Source organism: Antedon mediterranea, chromosome 6 (assembly GCF_964355755.1).
Source record: "Antedon mediterranea chromosome 6, ecAntMedi1.1, whole genome shotgun sequence".
In the NCBI taxonomy this organism is placed as follows: Eukaryota; Metazoa; Echinodermata; class Crinoidea; order Comatulida; family Antedonidae; genus Antedon; species Antedon mediterranea.
Genome location: NC_092675.1, coordinates 14,563,258 through 14,580,722, shown reverse-complemented (window position 1 = coordinate 14,580,722; position 17,465 = coordinate 14,563,258). Strand labels below are relative to the sequence as shown.

The following is a 17,465-nucleotide window of genomic DNA, read 5'->3' as shown; positions in this document are numbered from 1 at the left end:
GCTTTGTGCATTAACAACGTGCGAGAACATCAGCGAATAGCGACGTCTTTAGGTTGGTCTTGAAACTGTTTAGACTAGTTGAGCATTTAACTGTTGCTGGTAAGCTGTTCCATACACTTGCGGCCGCAACGTAAAAAGATCTCTGACCCCACTGATTTTTCGCTCTACGCTCTTGAAGAAGGTTTTGTGACAATGATCGTAGGCCTCTGCGGGATGATTTGTAACGATCCACAAGGTCAGATAAATAAGCAGGAGCACTGTCATTTAGGATCTTGAATACAAACAACGCAAGTTTGTACTTAATACGTTGTTGAACAGGCAACCAATGCAAATCCATCAGGACAGGAGTTATGTGAGCGTTTGATTTTGTATAAGTTACAATTCTAGCTGCCATATTTTGCAAGCGCTGCAAACGTTGTATTTGAGATTTTGGTATGCCAAACAACAAGGCATTACCAATGTCAATTTTAGAAGTGACAAATGAGTGTACAATCAATTCAGCTGTTTTCTTGTTAAGATTACCGCGAATACGACCAAGGTTCCTAATCGATATGCATGCTGCTTTGGATACAGTTGTTATTTGTGCTTCCATAGTGAGATTACTATCCAGCATGATTCCCAGATTCCGGACCACCGATGAGGGAGCGATGTTAGAGTTTCCGATTCTGATATGTGTGATGTTGATTTTGGAGATGTTACATTTAGACCCGACGATAATAAACTCTGTCTTTCCATCATTCAACTTTAGGTAATTTGTTGTCATCCAATTGCGAACATCTTCTATACAGGCTTCCATCTTACTGATTGCTGCAGCAACATCCCTTTGCACTGGATTTACTGACACATAAATCTGTGTATCATCTGCATAGAAATGGAAATGTAGACTGTGTTTGCGAATAATGTCACCAAGGGGAAGTGTATAAATGGAAAACTGGCCAGGCCCAATTACTGACCCCTGTGGTACACCATATTCCAGGCAAGCTTCATCTGAGAATGCATCATTGATACAGACTAGCTGACGTCTTCCTGTAAGATATGACTGGAACCAGTTAAGAGCAACACCATTTATGCCAATGCGATTTCTCAGACGGGTTATCAGTCTTTGGTGATCAACTGTATCAAACGCTGCTGACAAATCCAACAACACCAATAGCGTTATTTTCCCATCATTCATTCCTTGTAACAAATCATTCTGTACCTTTAAAAGGGAACTCTCCGTGCTATGACATGCACGATATGCCGACTGGTAATTCTCATTTAAATTATGCTTTTGAAGATATGGAGTAATGCGTGATGTCACTACACGCTCCAGAGTCTTTCCAAGAAAAGAAAGATTCGACACCGGGCGGTAATTTTTCAGCGTGTTATGATCCAAGTTTTGCTTTTTTATTAAAGGACGAACGTGAGCAATTTTCAGTTCATCTGGCACTATGCCGGTATTAAGAGAATGGTTAATGATTTCCGTTATTATTGGAACGACTGCGTCTATACACTTCTTCAGTATAGAAGTAGGAACTGGATCTAACCTGCATGATTTTGTTGGTGATTTCATCAGAATGTTGCGGATCTCATCTTGAGATGCTGGTGTAAATGTTGTGAGATGCTGATGAACAGCTGTCACAGGCTCATTAAATGACATGTCATCAATCTTGAAGTCGTCTCTGATGATCTTGCTCTTGTCTGTGAAAAACTGACAGAACCTGTTCGCAAGATCTAAGTCAGAAAGACTATCTGGGAGAGGTGATACCTGGCGATGATGAAGGAGTTGGTTAACAATTTTAAAAAGTCCTTTCTGATCTGCTGCATGTTCTTCACACAAGCCAATGTAGTAGTTGGCCTTTGCCTTTCTTACCATGGAATTTACATTCCTCTTCTGTGCAATGTAAGCTTGACGATCTATTTCCAGATGAGAGATTCTCCATTTCTTTTCAAGCTTACGCTTTGTTCTTTTCTCAGCATAGATGTCACTGTTATACCAACTAGTGTTTGGTCGGACCTTTACTGTTCTCTTTTTCGGTGGTGCGTGTTTGTCAAGAAGTTCACTCAAAGTGGTGACATATAGTCGTACTTTACTTGATAAATCAAGATTTGAGAGCGAAGTTCCGAGATCAGACTGTGTGATATCTTTACATAATGTCTCAAAATTTATAGCATTCCAATGACGAGTTTCGATGGATTTAGTAATTACGGGTGGCTTCTTGATAAGGAGATTACATGTGATTGCATAGTGATCTGATATACCATCAATGACATTAAGGTTTGAGAAAACAGGAGGATCAGATGAACGAGTGATCAGCAAGTCTAATGTATGACCATGTCGGTGTGTAGGTGTAGACACATGCTGTTGAAGACTGCTTGCTACAAGTAGATTCCGAAAATGAATTGCATCTGCATCATTTGGCATATCCACATGGATGTTAAAGTCTCCAACGAATAGTATGGGAGCCGGCTTCAATACATAGTGATCAACCAAAGTTGAGAATTCTTCAGTGAAAACATTTAGACTGCAACCCGTTGATTTGCTTTGAGGACGATATACTGCTACGAGGAAAACTGAGGATGCATTGCTGACTATTTCCACATTTAGCAGTTCAAATGATTTTGGTAATAATCCCGTGTCATAACATTTAACCGCTATGCTTTCCTTGTAAAGAAGTGCAACTCCACCACCTCTTTTAGTACCAGCACGGGGAGCATGTTTGAGAGAGTATCCGTTGGGTGTAATATTTCCTATAACTGATGTGTCTTCTGGTTTAAGCCACGTTTCCGAAAGGGCAACAACATCCAGATTATGTTCGATAACGAAATCCACAAATTCTGTTGTTTTGTTCCGAACGGATCTTGTATTAATACTGCAAAATTTAATATTGTTTTTAGATAAGAGAGAGTTTGATGATAAGTCCGGAAATGATAGATTGTTTTTAGTGTGTTTGTCACGCCCAGCTCTTGTACCACGCCTGGTTTTTCTTTTTGGCCTCCTTGGTAATAGGTGGATACTACAGCTACTGGAGTTCAACTTAAAAGATTGTATAATTAAGCAAGATTCTACAGGAAGTTCACAACTGTTTTTGTTGTTGGTTACACAGCCCTGTAAACCATGAAGAAACTCAGAGCTATAGCTAATTAGCATGACAACAGCAGATCTTCAAGCATGAGGTGTACAAGGTCATTTACATAACAATATGCACAGTCAGATTGAAAGTACAGGGCTAGCTTCCCACTGATGCTAGCAGACCATTGTTCTTGGGCAGTGATGAGTTTGAATTAAAACAATAAAGGCACAAGCAGGGCCTAGCTGAACTTCAGGAAACAACAAGAAAAACAACTGCGATTTACTCCAAGATACGATTATTTCCACATAAGAAATTTGTGAATATATGGTGCTCAATTTGCTATTCCAGCATCCAGTAAAACTTATTTGATGAAAAAAACCATCTGCAAACAGATACGAAGTTGTTATGCACAGAGCAATATAGAGCCGCCATATGGGCGCTGCAACACTCCTCCTGGTGTAGGCCTATCCCTACACACCATACATCACCCCCCAACAACATATTGACCAAACATGAACTCCCTCCCCCTTTGCTCAAATACACGATCACACCCAGGCAAATTATTTAGTTAAAAAAGAACTTAGGTCCAAAAACTCCCTCTGGTGGACAAACTGCATATTAGGCCTATATCTATATTAAAACAAACTGTATTTCTCTGCTATTTTTAAACGGACATTCAAAAACGGTACGATGTATAGTCAAGACAAAATTTGTCACCGTCTGGAAATATTACATTAACAAAATTAAATGTATATCATATATTTTTCGACAGAATATTGTAATTCAATAAACTCTCTCTCTAGTGGACAGTTGGGCTATCTCGTTATAACAAATATTGGCATGTGTTGAATTCAATGGCTTATCTGATATTTATATAGAACGTACCTGTTGCTATAATTGATCCATATAAATGTACTAAATACAAATTTATGTAAAGATGCCCTTTAAATCTCTCTGGCGGACAATTCAGTTACACACGGTGTAGGCTTATCCCTTCACACCATACCCCCGCCCCCCGCACCCTCCATTCAACATATCGACTAAACATAAACTAACGCCCCCTCCCCATCCAAGCTCAAATACACGATCACAACCAGACAAATTATTTGGTTAAAAAAGAACTTAGGCCCGTCCAAAAACTCTCTCTGGTGGACAAACTGCATATTAGGCCTATATCTTTAGGCCTATATTAAAACAAACTGCATTTCTCTGCTATTTTTAAACGGACATTCAAAAACGGTACGATGTATAGTCAAGACTCATAATTTTTAACCGTCTGGAAGTAGGCCTATTACATTAAAAAAATTAAATGTATATCATATTTTTTTCGGTGACAGAATATTGTAATTTAATAAACTCTCTCTTTAGTGGATAGTTGGGATATCTTTTACGTTATAACAAATATTGGCACGTTTTTGGGCGATGAAATCAACGGCTTATCTGATGTTTATGTATCATAACGTACCTGTTGCCTGTTATAATTTGTAATTGATCCATATAAATGTAAATGTAAATTAATGTAAAGAAGCCCTTAAAAGCTCTTTCTGGCGGACACTGTTACAGTTACACACGATGTAGGCATATCCATTGACACCATGCCCCCTCCTACCCCCTCCGTTTAACATATTATCGACCAAACATGAACTCCCCCCCCCCCCTCCCAATCCAAGTCCGTTTTCCTTTGTAAAAATAATAATAAACAATTAAACATAATGTCACATGGGCCTAAAACAACTTAAGATTAAACAATAATTATAATTATAGATAAAATTCGGAGAGCTATATAGGGTGCAAGATAATAATAATAACAATATTTAATAATAATAATGAATAATCATAGGCTTATAATGAGTTATATATGAGTATGAGTTTATGAATAGCCCTTCATCAATGCATGTGAGAGTACTTAGACAAAACTGTCGGGATATCTAAAATGTTAACTAAGCTAAAATATTCTGTATCTCCCAAAACATGCGTACATTTCGTAGGAGCATGCAACGTATTATTGTTGTAATTCAATAGGGGGTTTACTCTGTTACGGGATACTAAAATTGTAGAACAGTGTAACTGTACCACTACCAGAGAGATTTTAAAATCTTTGGTCGTATTACTTACTCTTTCATTATGGCTCTGTTATAAATGTAGAAATAGCGCCCTCTGTTGCCAATATTTTCTAAATCACAATAGACAATTGTAAAAGGTCATTTATTAATTAAAAAGAACACAAAACTACACACAGTATATCAAATACCAGTATAAGTAATACCAATACGAGTAATTGACGCTCTACCACACTGTAGATACAATAATTACCCACTGTAAAATGGAATCGCCGGGCTATTGTACTAGTTACAGTAATTACCCACTGTAAAATGGAATCGTCGGGCAATTTGACAAGGTACCGGTTGGCGGACACAAACTCCCTCTAGTAGACATACCGCATGGCGGACAGTCTGCAGCAACATGCAATTGGATGGAAGGAAGGGAGGAAAGAGAAGGAAATTGAACATGGTATGTTTAAATAGGCTACTCGGGAGGAGCGGGCTCGGGAGGCTACTGTAGCCTATCAATTAGCTAGCATCGGCTCGCTCCGTCATAGGCGCGGCCTAAGCCTACGTTATATTTGTTAGTGTTTAAATACCGATCGTAAAACAGTCTTTAAATCTTCCTTATTTCTGTTTTATAATAAAATCATTTTAATACTTTATTATTCGTTAGTTAGCTAAGTAACTAACTGTTATGTGTAGCCTTTTCACAATTGTGATTCTACCCCCGCCGACTGCATCGGACAACACCAAAAAAAAAACAAATCACGGCCATACATATGCGGCCAGCGAGAGCGCCGTGAAGTTGGTTACTTAAGCCTATTTTACACTAGACGAATTTATTCGCGCGACGCGAATTATTTCGCCGCGAAAAAGTTCGCGCGATTGTATATTTTATTTTACACTAGCAATTCGTGATTCGATTCGCTCGGTAGTTTTCGCGCCATTAGCGGTGATTAGGTGATTTGGCGGCCCCCTGGCCCCCAGCCAACAATGGTGCTCGCTGCGCTTGCAACCTGACCACGCTACGGCCCTGATGATTAACCATCGTTTTCATATTAATCACAGACTGATATTTTTATTTACGAAACTAAAATTATAGAACAGTAGTATACCTAGGCCTAGGCTAGGCCTAGTACTACTTACCGTCTTTGTTAAAGACTTGCCCTATTTTCACCCAGGCAGTTTGTTTCATCGGCCTGTTCTTATAGCCCTCACAGTGAGTGTCCCAGAGACATCTATATTTTCTGACCACTTCCAAGAACAGTTCCTTGTCAAATTCTAGTGCAAAATTTGGCTCTTCGATGTTTTCCTCGATATCAGTAGCATCAATTGTACTACTATAAATTGAACTAGTAGTACTAGTATCACCGAACCATGACATATTATTATCGCCGTGGCTAAAGATACGGTACCGTATCCTAACTTCCGGTTACTAAAGATACGGTAAAATTGCATTACGTCATAATCAGCCAATGGGGTGCTGTGACGTCATCGTATAAGGATAAGGATTTTTTTCACATCGCTTCTGTAGAGAGAATGCCTATCGGCGGCGCCAGGCTGCATGGATGTGTGCGCTTATGATTATTTGACTCAGCCTCGAGGCTAGACCTAGTATTATTACTATGTCTATGATGACTCTATGATGGTTTTATTTTTATTCCAAATTGCCTATTTAAGCCTATATTTTTTAATAAACTTTGTTTACAGATGGTGACCATAAACAAAAAGCAAATGCGGACAATAAGGGGCCCTCAAATACTATGATCTAGCCCCAGGTCTTAGTCACAGAAATCAGTGCACACATGAAGCTGGCTTGCTCGCTCGCTCGCTCGCTCGCTCGCCCGCCCGCGATTTTTTTTTCGTACATAAGTTGGGGACCACCTCATGAAACGTCACAAAATAAACATGAATAATTCATCAGTTAAATTTTCCTGTTCCGTGTGCACCCAAGCGTATTGCGGTACGATTCTAGGCCTATCTCAGACTCCGCTGTTGTTGCGGCGTGCGATTTCATAGAAGAATAGCTGCGTTTTGTGTGGATTGTCGAAATAATCAGCCTTTAGTTTATGGTGTTTTTAATATAATGTATTACTAAAGAATTACGTGTTAAAATTATAGTTTCTATTAATACTATTAGGCCTAATTATTTGTCTCTAAACCCATGTCTATTCTAGTAGTAGCTGTGTGGGTATGTGTGACGTGTGTGTGTTGGTATGACACAATCCGAGTAATAAGTCAGCAAAATTAAACAATAAACTTACACAAAAATACATTTTTTATTCTCGTGGGTCTAATCTTCCCATCTCATGTGTTCATATAAATATACGCGCATTTTTAAAGTTCCTTTGAGTACATGCATATTGTTTGATAATAAAATAGCAGAATTAAAAAAAAGTAAGTATACAAATCATACACATTCTTTATTCTTGTGGGTCTAAGGTTTATTTGGGCTATGTCCAATGAATTACTACTTAGTGTAATGTCTTGCCTAGCTGTCGGATTAGCCTCGACTCGATACATTTTGCATAGTGGTATGTGTGTGAAGAAGAGTGCGCGAAGGCAATCACGTGAATTGACTTAGAATCCTAGGCCTACTGTAGAAATAATCGTATCGCAGTTGTGTAATCACTTCTTGTTGCTATACGCTTGGGTGCACACGGAACAAGATAATTTAACTGATGAATTATTCATGTTTATTTTGTGACGTTTCATGAGGGGTCCCCAACTTATGTACGAAAAAAAAAATCGCGGCCCGCTCCAGCCTGGCAAACAAACTCATATACCGATCCTGGCTATTATGGAACGCCTCCTCTGCCTTCAGTTCACATTTATCATGCAGTACACACCAATCTTCATGCAGTACACACCAATCGTCATGCAGTACACACCAATGGTCATGCAGTACACACCAATCGTCATGCAGTACACACCAATCGTCATGCAGTACATACCAAACATCATGCAGTACACACCAATCGTCATGCAGTACACACCAATCGTCATGCAGTACACACCAATCGTCATGCAGTACACACCAATGGTCATGCAGTACACACCAATTGTCATGCAGTACACACCAATCGTCGTTCACATTTACCATGCAGTACACACCAATCGTCATGCAGTACACACCAATCGTCATGCAGTACACTATGGAACGCCTCCTCTGCCTTCAGTTCACAATGGTCATGCAGTACACACCAATCGTCATGCAGTACACACCAATGGTCATGCAGTACACACCAATGGTCATGCAGTACACACCAATAGTCATGCAGTACACACCAATGGTCATGCAGTACACACCAATTGTCATGCAGTACACACCAATCGTCATTAGACTAAATATAAATATGTAGTTTTTTAACAGTTTGAGCCATATTGTGTGTCTCTCAGATTAGTGGTTGCTAAGATATGATAAATCAAGGTCAAAGGTCAATAATGTTAGAATCCGCCATTTTTTGCAAAAACATGCCATTAGACTAGATATAAATGTGTAGTTTCTGAACAATTTTTAAATTTAAGCCCTAATTTGTATATCTCCGATTAGTGGTTGCTGAGATATGATAAATCAAGGTCAAAGGTCAATAATGTTAGAAATAGCACTTCCATTCATTTTTGGACAAACTTTTTCATTAAAGTGAATATAAAAACATATATTCTAACGATTTTGACACCATAATTAAGTATCTGTGACTAGCGGTTTCCAAGATACAGAGTACGTTATTAAAAATGGCGGCCATCTTTAATTATGCAAATTAGGCTACTTCCTGTTGTCGAAAAATGTCCTAACGTTGATAAATGTGTTCAGTAGGGTCTAAAGAACACTTTTCATCAAAAAACCTTTTCTTGCAATTTGTGTGAGTTAAAAGCCTAAATCCCATTGACTATAAGTAGTAATTGGACATAGCCCAAAGACACAAGTCACACACACCCACACAGCTACTACTACTAGAATATACAGGGGTTTAGAGACTAGTAATTAGGCCTAATAGTATCAATAGAAACTATAATTTTAACACGTAATTCTTTAGTAATAAACTATATTAAAAACACCATAAACTAAAGGCTGATTATTTCGACAATCCACACAAAACTCCGCTATTCTATTATGAAATCAGCGGAGATATACGGGGCGCCGTTTGTGACATTGCTAATTTTGTCGAAATATTACAATTTTGTCTACACATAATTAATTTTGTCAATACAAAATTCATTTTGTCAACACAAAATTCATTTTGTATTGACAAAAATCATTTTTTGTTGACAAAATTTATTCTGTGTGGACAAAATTCATTTGTCTCGACAAAATTAATTCTGTGTAAACAAAATTCATTCTGTGTAGACAAAATTAATTCTGTGTTGACAAAATTAATTCTGTGTAGACAAAATTCATTCTGTAACGACAAAATTCATTTTGTGTAGACAAAATTAATTCTGTGTGGACAAAATTAATTCTGTGTAGACAAAATTCATTCTGTAACGACAAAATTCATTCTGTGTGGACAAAATTCATTCTGTGTGGACAAAATTAATTCTGTGTAGACAAAATTCATTCTGTGTAGACAAAATGAATTTTGTTGCAACAAAATTCATTTTGTCGAGACAAAATTCATTTTGTCGAGACAAAATTCATTTTGTCGAGACAAAATAAATTTTGTCGCGACAAAATAAATTTTGTTAGCCGAGCCTACTCAAGCGTGGGACAAAACGTTTTTTAAAACATTTTGTCCCACGCTTGAGTAGGCTCCGTTTTAATATTTAAATTAGAAGGCGGAGTTTAAACGTGAAAAGGGCAAGACAGGGTGAAGCTATCTTTGACATTTGTTATTGGTTAAGTTATTATGGCTGAGCATGCCTCCGTCTCTATTGCTATCATATTAATCTATTTTATAATATCAGGGAACCCCTGAAAATACCAGATATGATCAGTATTCATACTTTGACAATTTAATATCTACGTCGTCAGTAATAATTATTATTATAATGTATTCTATATTAAAAAAATCGGAAAATGGTTTTCATTAGAGCCCTGCTTATTACTTAAGTAAAATTGTAGTAATGGGGCTATTTAATATTTTGTCGTTTAAAATATTATTTATTAATCTTATAAAATGTATCTACTTTATTTTAAAATTAAAGATGTATTGTCTCCCAAAATCATGAAAAATAAAGAATAGGCCATTATGCAGTTTTAATGAAGTTGTTCACTTCCATAAGAAAATAGAACGGGGAAAAAAATTATTTCAAGACAAAATAAACAGTTAAATTACCCAAAAACTCATTGGCTTCCAGACAATTTGACCATTTTTTGCTTTAAATTACAGTTTTTTTCAGGTAAATAATTTTTTTTGGAGACCCAATTTTTTGTGAAAGTGAATAACTATTATGTGACATTAAAATAACATAGGCCTATTCAACAAAAAGATTTAAAAAAACATTTTTTCAGGGGACAATATATCTTTAAGATAATAATAATCATTGCAGAAATAATGATGCTGAAAGCTGTCCGTTATTGGAAGAAAAAAAAACATTTAAAGAACTGACTACAAAAAATTGTTCACGTTAGTTTTATTATAACAGTCATCCACCCTGCGAAACCTAATAACCTCTAACCTACAGTAGTAAGTAGGCCAGGTAGCCTACGTTGGCTAGGTTCAGGACTGATTGCCCATAAAACATTCGATGTATAAATATCAACACCCCAGACAGTGTAATAATGACCTTTCCAGACCGAAAACCATTCTGCCCGAAATTACGATACTCTCTCGATACAACTCCATATTTTATTAGTGGAAAATGCATTTTTATTTAACATCAATCTTATCAAGCCAGCCAACAAAGACTGAATACGTACATCAAAAGTACAACGAACAATGTAAACCTATAAACAATTATTTGCAATTAGCAATGTATAATAAATAAAATCAACCATGAAGTTGTAAAATAAGCATAGAAACATAACATTTATATCTAGCATTTTTAACATTATTATATTCAAACAACAGCATCGGACTCTGTTTTCAATTTAAATCATTTGATTCGTGAGTCGAGGTAAAGAAAGTGCTTTACCATTTTTCTTTCAAAAGCATTTAGCAAACAAGGCCAACAGCCACTGTAACATTACGCGGACCAGGCTACGTTAGCGTTACGGTTAGGCAATTTGGTTTTGACAAGCAATTACTGTCAGTGCTTTGTAAGTTATTGTGATTTTATTGCCCTGGAGTGTCATTTGAGACACAAGTTCTAACTACAAGTCCTGCCCACTGCTGGAGGTTGGTCTAACCTGAGATGATTCGCATGGAAGAGCTTGAGTCATCCTCTTAAATTTGGCCTTGATGACCTTTTCGCAGGCTACCTAGAATTCTCAAGGGCCATTAAATATTCAGTTTCAACTTTTAGATTTTATGTGGTTTGAGACTTTGTTGAGCATTTTTAAAAATGTGTATAGGACGTACTACAGTACATAATATTAATATTTAATCAAAGATAATAACAATAATGCAATATACATTGAGATATAAATGATGTAAAATAAACCATAAAGATTAATACAATAAACTACAAATAGCCAATTTTTAAGTTTTAATGGAAAAAAATGATTGACAATTATGAATATGAATGAATATGTTATTAATTTAAATAACCAATTTAAATTAATACACATTAAAAAGTGTTATCATCATGTAAATAATTATCTTAAATTAAAAATGAAAGATATATTTAGGTTAACAAATTGAATATACTGTAATATGTTAATTCCTTTTTTCTTATTACTCTTGAAAAGTAATGTTATCTGTTATCTGCCAGAGTCACATGTTCTGACCCTTTCCTTCATTTGTTTAGCTCTGTTGATGAATACTCCGGACCGATACTTTTTTTGTAAAATGCTACAAATAAGTGTGTATGTTTTTTACCCTGCCACTGTTTTAGTACAACACAATTTTGTGTACTCTGCCACTGTTTTGTATCCCTGCCACCGTTTTTGTATCCCTGCAATCTTCTTTTTTTCCCAGAAACTTTGGATACAACACAAGTTTTTGTATCCTAGACCACTGCTTGGTCGTACCGTCTCTGTTTTTGTACCTGACACTGTTTTGTTCCCTGCCACTGTTCTTGTACCCTGCCACCATTTTTGTACCCTGCTACTGTTTTTGTACCATGCCCCAGTTTTTGTACCCAGCTGCCATCGTGTTTGTACCCTGCCACTGTTTTTGTACACTGCCACTGTTTTTATACCCTGCCACTGTTTTTATACCCTGCCACCATTTTTGTACCCTGCCACTGTTTTGTACCCTGCGACTGTTTTTATAGCCTGCAACCGTTTTTGTACTCTGCCACCGTTTTTGTTTCCCTGCCACCGTTTTTGTACCACTAGCTGTCATCGTCTTTTTTCCCAGACACTTTGTATACAACAAAAGTTTTTGTACCCTAGACCACTGCTTGTCATACCCTGTCTCTGTTTTTGTACCCTGCAACTGTTTTTGTACCCAGCTGCCATCGATTTTGTACCCTGCCACCGTTTTTGTACCCTGCCACTGTTTTTGTACCCTACCACCGTTTTTGTACCCTGCCACTGGTTGTGTACCTTGCCACTGTTTATGTACCCTGCGACTGTTTTTGTACCCAACTGCCATCGTTTTTGTACCCTGCCATCGTTTTTGTATATACCCTGCCACCGTTTTTGTACCCTGCCACTGTTTTTGTACCCAGCTGCCATCGTTTTTGTACCCTTCCACCAGGGGCTTCCAGCCTTTAAAACACTGCCTGACATACATACATCATTTTGTGAAAGATATACTTTCCCATTAAATTTAATAAATGGAATATCACAACCACTAAGTATTTATTCCTGTATAAGGTCAGCAATCAGATTTCCCGCGAACTATTGTATAAAATCAGTGACACTGTTTTTGTACCACCCTGCTACCGTTTTTGTACCCTGCCACCGTTTTTGTACCCTGCCACCGTTTTTGTACCCAGCTGTCATCGTTTTTGTACCCTGCCACCGTTTTTGTATCCTGCCACTGTTTTTGTACCCTGCCACTGTTTTTGTATCCTGCCACTGTTTTTGTACCCAGCTGCTATCGTTTTTGTACCCTGCCACCGTTTTTGTACCCTCCACTGTTTTTGTGCCCTGCTCATTTTTTTGTACCCAACTGCCATTGTTTTTGTACCCTGCCACCGTTTTTGTACCCTGCCACTATTTTTGTACCCTGCCACTGATTTTGTACCCATCTGCCATCGTTTTTGTACCCTGCCACCGTTTTTGTACCCTGCCACCGTTTTTGTACCCTGCCACTGTTTTTGTACCCATCTGCCATCGTTTTTGTACCCTGCCATCGTTTTTGTACCCTGCCACTGTTTTTGTACCCTTCTACTGTTTTTGTACCCAGCTGCCATCTATTTTGTACCCTGTCACCGTTTTTGTACCCTGCCACTGTTTTTGTACCCTGCTACTGTTTTTGTACCCTGCTACTGATTTTTTACCCAGCTGCCATCGACTTTGTACCCTGCCACCGTGTTTGTACCCTGTCACTGTTTGTGTACTCTGCCACTGTTTTTGTACCCTGCCACTGTTTTTATACCCTACCACCGTTTTTGTACCCAGTCAATGTTTTTGTACAAAACAATTTTTTTTTACAAATGTTTTGTACCCAGAAACTGTTTTTGTATCCTGCTACTGTTTTTCCTGTCATTGTATGTTGTCATCGTTTTATAACAATTTTATACAATGTAAAATAGAACAAAATATGTGATAATTGCAAATAAATATAATTTCAATTTCAATTTTATTTTATTTATTTTATTTTATTTCCACAATATAATAACATACATACAGGATAATAAATGCAATGAAGTAATCATGTGGGGAGAGAGTCATAATAAGCCAGTCAGTAAGTTTTACCCACCCCGAAATATAACATTAAATACGAATACGAAAAATAAAAAAATATGTATACATAAACTAATAATAAATAAAAGAAAACAAAGCTACAATTTATTGCTCCCCTTTTTTAAAAATCTATTCTGAAAAACGTATGACTTTTAATTATTCATGATCTAACGTTATTACATAAAAGGTGGTGGCCAAGCTAGCTCTGCAGGTGACGGCCGCCGCATGCAGTTTCCCGAATTCTTATGTTGTTCGTTTTGGTAAATATGCGGCTGCACATGTATCCAAACGCGTAAATATCGCTGTGCTCTGATGGTGCTTCGACACCAGAAATTACTTCTGGTGCAGTCCATGGAAAGCATTTCTTCCACCTAATCTTTTCCTCCGATGACAACTTTAAAGGAGTACTCCATCCGGTCCGAAATGCCTTGCCATACTCTATTGTTACAGGTATAAATTAATTTTACCATCAATCATGAAGCACGTACCACGTTATTACCTGTAAGAGAAAAGACAATTGGGAAAATGAGAAAATAACTGTAAAATAATCACTGAATTATGTATCATGGTATAATTGAATTTAATGTATGATAATGAAAAATTAGTGGCTTAATAAAAAAAAATTACGCATAGGCCTATAACAGAATCTTACTATTGATATCATTATGGACATAATCCTGAGTTGTGGAAATTAGGATATTTTATACGAATATATATTAGGCCTACTGATATACTGTAAATAAGACCTCTTTAGTCCTACTTCACACATTTACGTAGATCTATCTGATAAGAATTTGTTAATTATTTTATTTTTATTGGCACTGTTGATTTCTACCTACCATGCAAGTCAGATTTTCCTCCACAATGAATCTTCCGAGAAAGATCTTTTATTGATTTTCGATGCGCTTCCATTCAATTTTAAAATCGCTTTGAGGCCTGCCGCCTCAATCCATCAAGAGGAATGGCGGGGGATATTTGAACTCCATGGTATATCTGGCTTACCGGGCCTAACCCTTTTGCGATTAATTCTTTCTAATAGTTCTGTTGTACATTTTCTTCCAGGTAATTTCAACCACGGGCTCGTCGTTTATATTATCAAGTAGACGGTCATTGATGACCGAGTCTACGCATTTATCTCGTATAAAATCGCGTAGAGTTATCAAATTTAAATTGTGTTCATTTGTATCCATTATGTATGTTTGTTGCTGCTGTACATATTGTCTACAAGATGTCCACCACCCAACAACAGGTGAATAAAACATGAAACACTAATATGCTTTCGTGATACATTTATAGCACTGTTCGGAAGTACTCATGATTGCCTATCAATCCATTTTGTTCCCAAAATCGACCAAAGGGCTTCCATGGCCTTTAAAACGCTGCCTGATGACATACGAAGATATTTTAAGTCATTTTGTGAAAGATATATACTGTACTTTCCCATTAAATTTAATAAATTGAATATCACACGGCCATCCCAATTCCCTAGCAAAACTATTGTTCATGTTTAAAAGTATTTATTTAATGTGTCTGTAGTTCTAGTTAAATTCCTTTGCTTTGCATAAAGCAGCATTGAGAAATATTTAGATTAGATTATAAACAACCACTAAAGTATTTATTCCTGTATAAGGTCAGAAATAAAATTTCCCGCAAACTATTGTATAAAATCAGTGACCTATCTAATAGTAAATTGATTGGTTAATACCCAGTCAGTGAGGACCTGATTGACAAGCAGTGCCTGTTTGCTATTGGTCATTGGTAAGAGGAAGTTGAAAATGGACAGCAAGTTATTCTTAACACTTGCAGTCTTAAATAAACACGCTGGCATTTTTATTACACCACAGAGTATTATTCCTGTCAACTTATACCACAATTGACATGTTGAGGGGATAGGTCATCCACTGATTCAGTGGATGCCAAACGTAACGCTAAAGTAGCCTGGTCCGCGTAATGAGTCGCGTGCAGTTCAAAGAGTACAGAAAACGCGATAAAACGCAAAGTGATACCGGACCGACCGACAGACCGACCGACATAGTGAATTATAGAATCGCTTTCACGCGACTAAAAACAAAAGTAAATATAAAACCTAACTAGATAGAAAAACTAAAAACAGTTAATTTAAATATAGAATCATATAAACATATACAGATACAAAATTTACATATTTGTAACAAAACATATTTTAAATTTAATACAGACCACGTAAATAAATCGAGACAGAATTAGTAAGTTTGCGTTTGCTGGGTTTTACAAAATAATGCTAATACACGCGTCCACACAAATGGTGCACGTGTAATACGTATCAACAAACCTAACCCTGGGAAGGTTTTAAACAATATACTGTACTTCAAAAAGTCACCCGAGTGCAGGGAGTTGTAATTACAACTCCCTGGTGTTAGGAAGTGTAGGGGTGGGTGAGTATTACGGAGATACTAAAGTTATGTGGGTAATGATCGGTATCAAAGTGATCAGAATTGTACTGGGAATGTTTTAAATAACATTTGAAACCCGTCCTTGGGCAGGTATACTTGCAAGTAATAACAAGGGGCTATCAAAGTTAGGTCTATAAATTGAAAGCAATCGTCATGGATACTCGATTTGGCGTGTATCTTGCAGTTATGAAAGCATGTAATTCGAGACCACTCGAACAGCACCCTTGTACATGGCTCTGCCTTGACTGAGGGTCTGGGCTTCTCCAAGATTACGCAAGTTGTCTAGGACCTCTTCAGGTAAAGCTTCAAACTGCTCACACGTTACCTGCTGGAGTGGCCTCTCTAGTGATGTTGGGTCCAAGTACGGAAAGTCCACACCACCATGTGTTGCAATTGGATTTACCTCATATTGGTTTTTCAGATGAATATATTCAGCCTCCAGCTGAAAAGGCGTGCGCTGTTTTTCAGTTGACAATTTTCTTTTATTTAATGACTTCGCTAGTTCAGTTAATGTGTTTTGTATTAATGGTAAAAAAACCCAGTGTAAACAAAGAATGTCCGTTTCATTTTCAACATCCAACTCCCCATTAACTTCCATGTCTCTAAACAATACTTTGAATTGGGAAGTACCTCTGTCATTTATAATCCCCCATAACTGTTCAATTGGTTGGTTGTGGACTGAACTCCCAAGCAAAGCAGAAGATTCACCTCTCTTAGACACCATATGGTCCCATACAATTGCGTTTTCTCCGCCTTTGTCAGTGCGTACTCGAATGGGCCAACCAAATTCGTTAGTTGCCTGTAAAAACCCGGCTTCGACTGTCGTTGCTCGGTTATTAGGTGATATGTTCATGAATACAACAAGTCTTGTAAAACCATCTATTCCTCCGTGTATGACCATTTTGTATTTTATCAGCTTATGGTTTCCATCAACATGCCACATATAATGTGGACAAGGCACGGAGTACTGCCGACGTCTGATGGCAACACTTTTTCTCCTTTTAACTCCCTCTGGGTCAACCAAACGTATTGCCGC

The 17,465-nt window shown here is 37.3% G+C and overlaps 1 long non-coding RNA gene across 1 annotated transcript in view; it reads left to right on the top strand.

Annotated features, from left to right (window-relative positions):
* The first annotated feature begins 5,345 nt into the window (after positions 1-5,345).
* Positions 5,346-17,465, top strand: part of LOC140051368 (uncharacterized) — a 28,636-nt gene continuing 16,516 nt past the window's right edge. The window contains exon 1 of the long non-coding RNA XR_011845511.1: positions 5,346-5,564. This is a non-coding gene — a long non-coding RNA (uncharacterized lncRNA). The remainder of the gene's footprint in view (positions 5,565-17,465) is intronic.